We start from the raw sequence: 8176 nt of genomic DNA, 5'->3' as shown, positions 1-8176 counted from the left end.
TTAATGTTGGCCAAGATTAGATTCTCAGTTCAATTATGTTAAAACATCCTACAATCAAGGTAAAATGAAAAGCACAGTTCAGAGGGGAGAAAATGAGTTCATTGCTTGGCAGGAAGTATTAAACGTAGTGTTACCTCACCAACTTAAACTTGGACCACATGCCTGTGGAAAGGATTTGACTGGGGCTAAGTGCCATTTTTGTGAACCGATTCTGCAACTCTCACTTTCCGCAGGCTTTATGTACATACGTTACTGAACATACGTACAAACTTATAACTCACCATCAAGATGCTTTGAGGTTTTTTTGGGGGTGGGGGTTGGACACGGGTCCTATTGTTTTTTGTTTTTTCCCCCCATAGTATACAGAAGACAGAAAGGATCAGAACTGCAAGTGGAGGCAGTATCGGCCATTCCAAATCAAATTCTTAGATACGGTGTGATTTGCCTGCAAAATACGCAAGAGTAATTGTGCTAGGTTACGAAAAAAAAGAAAAATGGGAGCCTACATACAGAAGGCTTGCGAGCAGCTCTGCAACAATAAGAACAGAGAATTACACCATTCTGTTTCCTAACTACAATGTGAAACGGTGCAGCCCTGAAGCACACACTCACTTGTGAGTAAGCCTGATGCCTTTTTTGGATGACCTACGGTACTCTAACCTTACAACATGGCAGACAGTAGTCGATGTGGATGAAAGGGTGCTCTTTTGCTCCTGTTAGAATTTCCTGCAGAAGTGGGGGTGGGGAGGGAAGCATCTTTGGGATTTAGTGCTTGTAGACAGCTTCAAAGCCATTACAGCCTATAAAGAATGTTCTTTCAGTATCACTAGAGCCATATTGAAGCCTCCTGCAAGAAATGAAGGCCTGATTATAATCTTTACTTCATTGTCTGGGTCTTCTTTTGCTATCTGTTTCCCTGCCAACTTTTCCATTCTCTGTTTCAAATGCTATCTGTCCTTGCTAAGATCTGGGGATTCATAATGTAATGTTCACATCTGGGTAATTCAGACACAGTACTGATTATCCCATTATGCTCTGCTAGAGTGTAACTCAAGTCTCATTTTGTCAGAAAATGCTCTTTTAAGAGCTCCTTTTTTGGGGAAAAATTGTGCTGAGGCTTTTATATTCTTGGCATTGCAGAAGGTGCAAACAATACCTATTTTAGGGTGAAGGTAGAAGTACAATTTTAAGAGAATTCACAGCAGGTCTTTCAACTACAATGTGTCCACCTTCACAACTTGAATGCATCAACCTCCCATATTTTCTAGCCATCATGGAGGGGTGGGGATATCCAACATTAAAAAAAAAAAAAAAAACCACAAGGCATGTATCTAAATGCTTTTAGTTTTTATCTTTTTAAATAAATAAATAAAATAAAATAAGTAAAAAGGTTTCATACTAAAAAGATAGATTCCCTTGAGTTAAAGTCAACTTCTAGTAACTAGTACTAGATGGATCTAGTACTTCTATATTTAGTCACAGACTAAGAAGATTAAGGATATAAAACAGAATAAAAATAAAGGAACAAATAAATTAAAATAACTCTCAGATGCTGTAAATATTTATCTGCATAGGCATTGCGTTGATCAAGGCAAGAACAGTGTCACCTTTCTTGCATCCTATGCTTCTGGCATCCTAAATTTTGAAATGTTCATCTGGCCATCTTGGCTCATCTTGTCCATTTTGAAAGTTTGTGGTATAATTGTAATTTTTATTAAACAAATATATTTGGCTTGTTGTATCTCTCCAAGTAACAGGCTCGTCTAGCGATGATACAACTTCTAATTTACGTTTCTTCCCAGGGCTGGAATATTTAAAGCTCAGCCCATCTCTGCAAGGAAAAATGGCTATCAACACACTTTCATGCATAAGCATGGATGCCACATTAGGAAAGAAGAAGCCTGTTCCATGGCATTTACACTCTCCCAATGCAAGGTGGGAAAACCATGACTGAGCTGGGCAGCTTTTCTCACTGGACAGCTTCAAGCCATGCAGCATATTTATAATTAAAGCCAAGTGCCATTAAAATTGCATCAGTGTCATAATGGTTATGGCAAAAAAAAAAAAAAAAGTCTGATGAACCACAGCTACTCCCTCGCCTGGCTAGAGAAAATGCTGTAGTATTGTAGTTTCTACTCAAACCAGCTACCAGCATGCATTTCATTTCACACTGCACTGTACCAGCAAAGTCTGAGCATGTTATAAGATGCATTTTATGAAATATTGAGCAAGAGCAGGAAAGCACTGATATTTCCCATGGTTAACACTGTTTCTCAATAAAGTTAATGTTAACTAACTCCTAAGGAAAAAAAAAAGAATCAAGGCACCTTAAGTGGGTTACATGGCTATAGGCCTTTCAAAACAATAAACTACTTCATGAGCTGAATAATAACATATATTAAATAGTAGCAATGTACCCATAGTAGTGCTGGAGTGAAATTTTCCTTCTACCTTTCCTTCAAATTATGCAAATGCACCTGAAGACTGTGTAACGCGACAGAAATTTGCCTGTGGGGCGTGGAGAACGGATTCTTACAACTTGCAAATGGCTTTTTCCCCTTCGTTATGTGAGTTCCACATCTTTCCAGTCTGATTCATGCTATGTCCCTTTGACTTGGCACTCCTTTGCAGTTCTCCATAGCTTCAATAAAGCTATATTTTGTGTTACCTTCGTTGGCACTCAGGAAAAGTTTCTGTTGCATTTCCTGGATACCCATGAGAATAATTCTATGGAGTGTGGCCCTGTTGCTGAGAATTAAAACAAAATGATGCTCCTTCTACTGGAGAGGATCCATATAATAAGATATCAATCCTTTGCATAAACTTAAATGGGATACATATGCTTAATTCATTACCCAATTTTAATATTACATTGTACAATGTTAGGAAGGAACGTAATAACAATCACCTGCACTCTGAAGCTTGCAGTCTTCCCTTTTACCTCTCAGTTAATTCTTAGCAATCAGCTTCCCAAAAGATGTGAATTGGAAAAAGAATTGCACCATTTTCTATTTAATAGGAAGTTACAACTTTTGGAATTTAATCAACCCTGCCAACATACAGTAACTAAGGAAGGACCATAAACCCAAAACATCTGCTGCTTCACATTTCCATTTTAATGCAACTTCACTTTAACTTTGCCATGCTAGCTTGCTATTACTCTTAAAATACTCAGATCAGCTTTACTACTGGCTGCAGAAATGGTCAACGCTAACACCAGAGCATAGTCTGAAGAGCTGAAGCAGGTGTTAGACCAAAATCTCATCGGAAATTAAGGCCATAATCTTGCACAGTGCAGATTTTTTATGATAGTGACAAGGCAAACCTAGAAGACAGTTGTGAGGAAACAATCATATCTCCTGGGAATTAGAGATACTCATATATTTTACTGCTGAAAGAAAAATATTATATTGTTACGTACACACTCCTGGTGCATTTCTTGTTATGCTGTTGTTGTTATTTAATCAAACGACAATATCAAGAATAATCTCACGGAACTACCTTAATCTTAGTCATTGAGGCAGCATGAAAGTTTAATATATTATTATTATTATTATTATTATTATTATTATTATTATTATTAATACAGGGCTACCTTAGATTACTGCACATCCTACTATATTTAAAGAATGGTTTTGTTTATCATTATCAAAATTATCAAAATTTGATAATATTCCAGTTAATCAGCAACAAAGACATTTAATAGATCTTACCTGGTTAGCCGATGGAAAACTGTGCAAACACTGAAATAATAAAAACTTTCACCACGTTAAATCTAGTGTATCTATAACATATAATATAAAAAGAAATGCTGTAAAACTCTACAAATCGAATTATGTTTGATTTATTGCTATTGTTGTTGTTGAAGGTCTACTGTTTATGAGCAAATAATCTGCAGTGCAAATTCTATCTTGGTTCTGCTATCAAGCAAATCTAAGGGTAATGGACCATGGGAAAGTTATCACAATATTAAACCCTCTCAGAGTGTCAGAACTCTACAGATGTAATCAGGACTGGAAACAGACATTCACATAACAAGTCTTACTGAGTTCTGATTAATATAATTTATTAAGAAAAAGGTTAAGATGATAGGGTAAGGATTCCAACAAGTTCGTCTGCTTTCAAAAGTGCACTTTATATATAGGCAATTTGAACTGGCTTGTGATATGCATTTTGCACTCAAGTAAAAACAAACACCCCATGGGTGACTTAGCCTCCTGTGGACCACCTACAAACCTAGATTGGTTTATGATAGTAGTTTAGTGACAGTGCTGAAAATTCCCTGGCCCAGAGCACAAACATTTCAAACAAATGGTGTAGATCCCTATTCATGAATGACTAAAAGTACTATAAGAAATATACAGACCAGTGCAATTATGCCTTGAGTATTTAACTGTAGTCATTGTTGTGGATGTCAGTTAACTTTCTTCTTCAAGCATCTGTACGGCAGAAACATCTGCAGGGAGGAAGGTGTAAAGTCTGCATCTCTATGCAGGGATGCATGTGAGCCCAAACTCCAACAGCACAAGGATCCTTGTCCCAAATCCCCTTTCCAATGCTTGGTGTCCTTCAAATATTTTGGACTGTCACTCCCACAGTACTTTGCCATTGGCCATGCTGACAGAGCTGATGGGAGATGTAGTCCAAATAACATGGATATAACTAAGTTGCTCATCCTGCTGTAAACAAAGATAACTGAAAGGAAGGAGGGTGTCCCACCCTCATTTGCAAGTTGACATGGTCATTACTACTAGTGTCTGAAAAGAACTCTATCTGGATCTTTTGCAGATAAAAAGAATAATCCTACGTGCTTGGATAAGTGATACGGAAATAAGTATGCCGGATCAATGGAAGGGAACTGCAGATGGCACTCTAAAATCATACAAACTATCGATCTGTTTGCCAATCATTTCCTTTTACACAAAGTAAAATTTCTAGGAGAACATCTTTCATTGTTAGAGCATATAGTGGACTTTTAATAGCACATAGATCTGAAAATAGATTATTTAATTTGAAGACCATTAAGTTTATACCGAAGATTAATAATGTGCTATATTGTTTTCTGAAAAGAACTATACAGAACTTAGAATAATGTGAAAAGTTCATGCAGATCCTGGTAATAAAATACTAATATTGCAGTTCGGATGCTGTACAGTAATACTTAAAAAAAAAAAATCCTCTTTTGTGAAATTTTCTACTCATTGTTGCTAGATGCCTTTTTCTTAGAAACAGTTTTCAGAATTTGATATCATGAATTATTTTGCTAGGTTGCCATAGCAATAATGACAGAAATGTAAAGATTGAAGAATTAGTCTGCTTCTGTTTTTGAGCTTTATCGAGTGTGCCCCCTATGGAGAGAACATAGTAATTATGCCTTGTTGACAATTTTCCATTTTTTTCTATCTCAAATTACAGATAACAACATTGATTTTTTTAAAAATAATGTTCAGATGTGAACATCTCAAAGAAATAACAATACCCATCAACTTTGTAAACAATAAGAAAATGGGCGTCTTACATTTAGGGTGTAATACTATAAATAATTACCTGGAAATAAGTCTCCTTAAATTTAATAAGACTTATTTCTGAATAGACATGTATACAACTGATGCAATGAAGATTTCTTTTTTCTGCCCTAATAACGGCAATACTATCTATCTATGTGGTCATTAAGAGTCAACATCAACTTGATGGGGCATAATCAATTAACTGTAATAAGTTTCAGTTGCCATTTCTTTATCATTCTATAAAGCTGAATGGCGCAATGGGAAACTTTGAACATATTTACTATGCATAACATTTTTACTCCTTTTTTCTCCAAGGTTTATATGACATTCTTCCCTGTGCTGCCATTTCCCATTTTCTCTTCAGAAACAGTGAAATCAGTTAGATTATGAGGAAGATGGACTCTCTTAAGCATCCTAGTCTTAGTCTGACATACACTTTGCTTATCCCTCCCAGGAACAACCCCCCCCTCCAGAATTAAGCAGCACAATAGCACTTGCAGGGGGAGGGGGAAGGCCTATTAGGAGATTTTACTATCAGAGTATTTTTTCATAAAACCAATCTGTCAGGCAAGTATCACATTGCATTAATATGATACTATTTAAGTAATTGGTTGCATTGTGCTAGATTTTGTGCACTTTTATTTTAATTTTTATAGCATGTTCTGTTTTAAAAATGTGAATTACTTAATGAATAAATAGCTTTAGCAGTCTCAGTTTATCCTGGGCAGCTGGAGTTGACTTAGATAAAGCAAATGACTCCATGATCAATAAGTTCCAGGTGGTGAGTTTTGACGTTTCAGATCCATTCATGTCAAATACGAAGTGCTGCTGGAAGACCAAGCTCTCTTTTTCAGCAGGGTAGGTATGTGGAAGTGCAGCAGATCTCTCTAGTGTATCATTGCTAAGTGGTTCAAAAATCCTACTATTAAGCTTGAGAAACCCTGACTTACTATTGTAGGAGGAGCAGGAGTAGGCAAAGTCTCCCATCTTGGCATGGTGGAAAGAAAACATTTCTCCATTGATCAAGAGTCACAGTCAGAAGACAGCATTCATCTCCTTATGAAGATAGGATGGGATGATGGACCTGAGGCTGGTAGCTTGTCCTTAGGTGTATCCCCAGGCTGTATAAATAGGGCCTATGTCAGAGGGAAGCTGGCTTTAACAAGATTTATTTATTTTAGTTATTGGCTTTATATCCCACGTTTATTTTGTACAGCCCAAGGCAGCATACATAATGTTCCCTCCTCCTATTTTCCCCACAGTAGCGAGGAGAATGACTGGGTCAGAGTCACCCAGCCAGCATCCATGCCTAAGGGAGGACTAGAACTCACAGTGTCCCAGTTTCCAGTCCAGGGCCTTAACAGCCCCACCACACTGACTCTCTGCTGTACATACCTTCTTATACAGTTCATTTCTGTCAGGTTCAGCCCAAGAATCACACAAGAGAATCCGTAAATCAGCTCAGCTGTCTATTAGCTTGCACCTAATAGACAGAATCTCGCCAGACTAACTCTAATTCCGAGCAACCATCAAGCCCTTAGGGAGGGGCCAGTCTCTTCTTCCTTACTTTCACACAGTCCATCTGGGGGCTGAGGAGATGCTTGGAAAGTCACTCCTTGAAGCTCCACACCCGAATCCTCCCCACTCATGCCTTCCATCACAATTTCCATCACAACCGGGGCACTGGACCTGATCTAGAGTATATTTGTGCAAGGCAGGCAAGTGACCACCAGCAACCCAGAATGGAGATCTCTAGATTGAATCAGGGGACGGTGGAGAGACCTCAAGTCCCAGTCTAGCCTGAGGCCTCCATGACTGATCGCCTCAGTGATGCCCAAAGAGCATGAGCTAAAATTCTGGGAAGAGCTAAGGAACCAGCACATCCAGAATCTGGATCTAGACTTTTCACAATTTTTAAAAATTAATTGATTGATTGATTATCAAATTTGTAAGAGAACCCAACTCCATAATGTCACTGGGTTGTCCCAATCGCATTCCTTCCCAATTTGCTGCATTCAACATTACTGGCAGATATTAGGTATAATGTAGAAAAAAATGGAGGCTAAAACAAATCCATCATGCAAGTATCATGAATCTGAGAAGCTTAAATGGGGGCACAGCTTAATTTATATTTGCACTTTTCTTAATTGGCTTTGCCCATTCTATCTTACACGGCATTTGCTATTGGGCAATTTGCCATTTTTATGTTCCATCCTAGGACTGCAGTAGTAAAATAGATACCTTTGAAATAAGGTGGTTGCAAAGATATTTAATCTATGGTACAAAAATATCATTTACCACTCAAAACGCCCAAACTCCCAGCTTCCAAAGAAAAAGTGAGTTTTATATCAATACGAGAAAAATCCATCTTAAGTACTTTATGACACACTGAAGAAGCTTTGTTAAATGCTGATAAAAGTATCTGGTTGGGAATTTATTCTGAGAAGGAAAAAGCTGGCTGTTCTTTTAGAGCAAAGACAGATGGCAACTCTTAAAGATTTAATTACTTGGGGTATCTCAATTGGTCACCAATTCATTCTAAGTCTCTTCAAACAATCTCTGTCAGGTGAAGGTTGGGGGCAACACCAGCCTTTCCATGGCATCTAGAGGGCTTCAGCTTCCAAAATGGAAAAGGGTAGACTTTATTTAGGGATGAGCGGAGGGGATTC

Source organism: Python bivittatus, unplaced genomic scaffold (genome assembly GCF_059951505.1).
Source record: "Python bivittatus isolate LINGU-HERP-01145 unplaced genomic scaffold, Pbiv_v1 ctg000210_np1212, whole genome shotgun sequence".
Taxonomy (NCBI): Eukaryota; Metazoa; Chordata; class Lepidosauria; order Squamata; family Pythonidae; genus Python; species Python bivittatus.
The sequence above is the reverse complement of the archived record's forward strand: the minus strand, read 5'-3'. Positions refer to the sequence as shown.